Here is a 5,336-nt window from a genome sequence, read left to right as displayed (position 1 = left end):
TTTAATAATAATTAAAAAAATTAGAAGGCATCAAATCTATCATCCTTAGTCACTGTCACTTTCAGATACATAGCAAGTAATTAAAAAGACTGTGATTAGACCAAGCAAATCTAGTCTTTAACATCATTGTTACTTAGAATTTTGGAAAGGTCCTTCACATCATTTTTTTTCCTAATGTGATTAGCCTTTTTTTTAAAAAAATTTTGTACAATCAGTGGTTTATTCATTGCAGATATATTCTTTTGTGCTATTAATTTTTTATTGGTTTGCTTACAAAGTTCATATATATTGTGTTTCCCATTGTTCTTTATTCCCCTTGTGTTTTATACAATCATTCTCATGCATTATATTTTATAAAATTAATCACCATTTTTCATTTCTTGACAGATGATACAAAGGGTGTTGAGTGTGGATGCAAGTAAGATGAAATCATTAACAATTTCTGTCTTTTCTCTATCTGTCCTGATTTTGCCTATATTGGACTAGCAGTGATGATTTTTGTTTTCTTAATGTTGAGATATCATTCATATTGAAGTCTTTGGTCACCAGTAGCAAGCACTTCAGGTCTTTACCTTAAATGAGCAAGCTTATGTTATCTAAAGATTCCTATGTTTTTTAAATATTCATGTGCATATTCTTTTTTATTAATTTTTTTGCTGTCATTCTTTTCTTTTTTAAAAAATTTACTATTAATTTCAATGAAAATTTACAGAGACTTTGGATTTCCATCAATTCATTGTTGTACTTTTCTTCCCTTCCAGCTCTCTCCCCTAGTATACTACCCTCTTAGAAAAGTAAAAGAAAATTTCTTTCCTTGTTTTACAAACCCTTTCCCAGGTCCACTCCACTATGCAGCCTTCGCTCTGGACTCCCATCGTGACAAAAAATACCTGATCACATATCCCTTTTAAACAGTTTTTCCCCTCATCTATTTCAATGCAGTATACATTATTGATTCCATCTTTCTCAGTCTCACCCCAACCCTGAGGTCAGTCCTGTGTTACAACAGTGGCACCATGTAGTATTTGTCCTTTTGTGACTGAGCTACTTCACTCAGCATAAAATGGGTGACTCAGGGTCACCTATTTTGAATAATATTGCAGGAGTTCCTTGTTTTTCAATGCAGTGTAGTATTCCATTGTGTGAATATACCACAGCTTCTCTATCCATTCATTTGTTGATGGGCACTTAGGTTGTTTCCAACTCCTTGCTATTGTGAACAAAGCTGCAATAAAAATAGGTGTGCATATATTTGCTTGGGTGGAAATTATGGTCTCTTTGGGGTATATTCCCAGTAGTGGAATTGCTGGGTCAAATGGTGTCTCTATTTGCAACTTTTTGAGAAAGCACCATACCACTTTCCACAGTGATTGCACCATTTTAGACTTTCTCCACAAGCTCGCCAGCATTTGTTGCTTGCTGTTCTGTTAAATTTTGCTATTCTGACTGAAGTGAGATGATATCTCATAGTGTTTTGATTTGCATCACTCTGATAGCTAGGGATTTTGAACATTTCTTCATGTGCTTGTTAGCCATCTGAATGTCTTCTTCAGTGAAGTGTCTGTTCATATCTTGTTCCCATTTTTCTATTGGATTATTTATCTTTACCTTGTTGTGGTGCTCAAGTATTTTATAAATTCTGGATATAAGTGCCTTATCTGATATGTAATTACCAAATACTTTTTCCCAGTCTGTGGCTTCCCATTTTACCCTGTTGGAGAAGTTTTTGGATGTGCATAGGGATTTGATTCTTAGAAGATCCCATTCATCTATTTTTATCTTCTCCTGGTTGTAGGCATGTACATATTCTTAAGTATATAAGACCATTATATATAACGTCTCCACAAGTCAGATCCAGATCCACAACCACCAATAATATGTGACCTTAGTCAGACTGGGGAGGAAAATCACTTGTCATGGGGTAGATTCTGACACATACAGACCTCATGACTATAATCATTTGGAAGTAGGTTTCCAGGGTTTCCTTATGAGGTGCGTTCCATTAGAAAGTCAAGTACTTAGTTACTTACCCCACCCAGGAATTCTTTAAGGCAGACAACCCAAGTTCAAATCTCTGCTCAGTCACTTACTGGTCCTATGACCTTATGTAGTTCTTTAACACTTTTTACCCCATTTCTTATGTCAAAATTTGGATGATCGTAGTTCCTATATCACTGTTGGTTATGCAGAGTGAATGAAAACAAATGAATAAATGAGTAAATGAATATATAAATTATCTACATCATACAAAGTAAGGGCTTTCTATAAATGTGTGGTTTGTTTCAGTGGTAGACCTTTTACACTCCATGTAGGAGATCTGGGTTTGATTCTTGACCAAGGGACAGTCACCATTTATCCATCAGTGGAGGCCTGTGTGTTGTTTTGATGTTGAACAGATTTCGATGAATCTTGCAGACCAAAATGGACTGGAGAAAATGGCAGTGATCTACTTCCCAGTCAAGCCACAACTCTCTGCTTCACGGTGCTCCTGCCCACCACCTCTCATGGGGATGGCACGGGATGAAGGAGGACAATCACCACTGTGTGTAGGATTACGGTGAGTCACAGTCCTACCTGACAGCCCCTAATAACAATTTTGACATAAGTCACAGGAGTTTGGCTAATATCCAGTGCAAAAAAATTACACTAATCATTTGTAGCAGGAATAGTTTAGCTGGCTACATCAGCCTTGGGAATCTCAGTAACTCAACCCTTTCCACCCTCCTCATCCACCAAAAGCAATAGTAGTATAAACAAATGATGTCTAAAACAAACACTGTAAGATTGACATCAACTTTAACATTCAGCAAAAGTGCCTTACTCCATTCAGAAGGAATCTAACATTAACAGCAACTTTAGTGGGATAAAGACAAGGAGAATTCCTGCAATGCTAATCTATAAAATCAGATTCTATTGGTGAAACCCAGCGATGAACTTGAGGCTTTATCCTTCAAGAGGAAGATCACGGAAGCGTAAGGTACCTTACTCAACTGTCACATCTCACTACTCACTGTCCCCAATTGTACATGGTTTTTTGTGCCTGTGACCCCATGTGTGCTCCTTCCTCTGCCTGAAATAGCCTTTTCTTTCCTGACCAGCTTGTCTTGTATTCAACTCCACTCAAACTTCTCTCTGAAATAACCCCTGACTCCCAAGCAAATTCAGTACCTCTCATCTTTATGTTCTACACAATCTCAGCACCTCATTTTCCTTCTCACAGTTCATCATTCATTTCTCTCTGCTACTAAACTCTGGGATTCTTAAAGGAAAGGACTGTCCCCAGTGTATCTCGAGATCAGTAGCTTCTAGAAAAATGACATGTACAGAGTAGATGATCGATAAGTGCTTAATAATTTAGATTATCCACTATCAGTGGGGAGAAACTTGAAAAGAAGGGTTATAAAGAACACACCTATATACATAAAACATAGATCACCGTCTAATGCTTCCTGAGATTTACCTCTGCCAGGAGGCTTCACTAAATCCTCAAATCACTTTATAAACAAAACAGAACAAAAAGGCGAGAGGAAAATTCTTGTAAAGACAAAATGGTAGAAGTCTGCTATGCCTTGGTTCTAATTTAGCAAAAACTTTCAGATAGCCAGAGATGCCAGTCGGAACGTGTTTTGCATTCCTCATTAACACCCTGATGAAGGAAACATGCTGTCTGGAAGGGAATTCCTGCCTGCAGACCCCTCCCTGTTCAGAAGTTCTACCTGGCGCAAGTCAGCAGGAGGAACAGAAAGGAAGTGAGATTGAAAACATGGATTTTCTCAGAATGACTTATGTGAGAACACTAAGGTAAAATAAAATTTTAAAGTCCTTTTTTCTCTTCTGCTATGCAGTGTAGATTATTCTTTTTTGACCAGAACCATTTCTTTGTGCCAGAACACCAGAACATTCAATATTAGTTTATTTAGCTATGCCAAGAAACCAGATTCAAATAGTATATCCTTACCAAGGGAAAAAAAAAATAAATCACAAGGGCGAGTTAAATGCACTACATAAAAACCATCCCAACAGCCCTTTTCAGATTCACATCTGTATTTCATTCATCTCAGTAGCATACCTCAACAGTGCCACCTATAGACATATTTGGATTGGAAGTCACTTTGTGGGGGACTGTATTATTGATTGCCTTCAAGTTGAGTGTGACTCATAGTGACCCTGTGAACAAAAGGCCTGAAGCCCCTACAAAACTATTGACATTTATCAAAATTCATAGAGTTTTTGAAGGCATGTTATTTAGGAAGTGGATGCCATTCCTGCTTCCAAACCTGTCATAGTATGTTATTGTTGTTATGTGCCACTGAGTCACCTGTGACCCATAGTGACCATATGTACAGCAGCTCTGCACCCTTCCCTGTCCTGAGCTTGTCTCACTAACTCCAACACACCAACCCCCCATGGTCTCATTTACTGTGTTAATCCACCTCATTTGGGGTTTCCCTCTATTGCACTATCCATCCACCCTTCTGAGCATGATGTTCTTCGCCAAGAACCAGTCTCTCCTGGCCACGTGCCCAAAGTAAGTAATGCAGAACTTCAAAATCCTAGCCTCCAAGTAGAGACTTGCTTTCACTTTCTCCAAGACAGACCTATTTGTTTTCTTGGAAGTTCAAGACTCTTCTCCAGCACAACTCAAAAGCATCTATTCTGTCATCCTTAGTCACTGTACAACTCTGAAGCATAACAAGTAATTGAAAAGACCATGGCTTGGACTAAGTGCATCTTTGTATCTAGACTGACACCGTTGCTCTTCAGCACTCTGGAGAGGTCCATGACAGCAGAATTTCCCAATGCAATTTGTCTTTTGATTTCCCGACTGCTGGTGTTAAGAGTGTTGATTGTGGATTCAAGCAAGCTGTAATTGCCAACAACCTCAATCTCTTCTCCATCTATTAAGTGCTGCCAATTGGCCCAGTGGTGAGAATCTTGGTCTTCTTGATATTGAGCTTCAATCCATATTGAAGACTACAGTCCTAGACCTTTTGATCAATATAAAACAAATTATGTCTATAACAGGAATAGATCAGTAGTGATTATTTGAAATATAATGTATATGAATTATTGTATAAAATGCAAGGTAAATAAATGAAACAAGGTAAATGAGTGTATAAAACACAAAGCTCGGCAGCACCAGCGAGAGCGACGCAGCACTAGAACGCCGGCGCCAGATGGGAGAACGCTGCCGCCAGTCGGGAGAACGCCGCCGCCAGACGGGGTTCCACCACGAGAGGGGCCGGGAAGAGACCCGGGAAGAACAACAGCCAGCCACCTACCGCGGAATTCCAGAGGAGTGAAGACTGTGAGACCCCAGAGGAACGAAGACTACC

This window comes from Elephantulus edwardii, unplaced genomic scaffold (assembly GCF_000299155.1).
Source record: "Elephantulus edwardii isolate Elephantulus edwardi_28Jun2011 unplaced genomic scaffold, EleEdw1.0 scaffold00160, whole genome shotgun sequence".
Taxonomy (NCBI): Eukaryota; Metazoa; Chordata; class Mammalia; order Macroscelidea; family Macroscelididae; genus Elephantulus; species Elephantulus edwardii.
The sequence above is the reverse complement of the archived record's forward strand: the minus strand, read 5'-3'. Positions refer to the sequence as shown.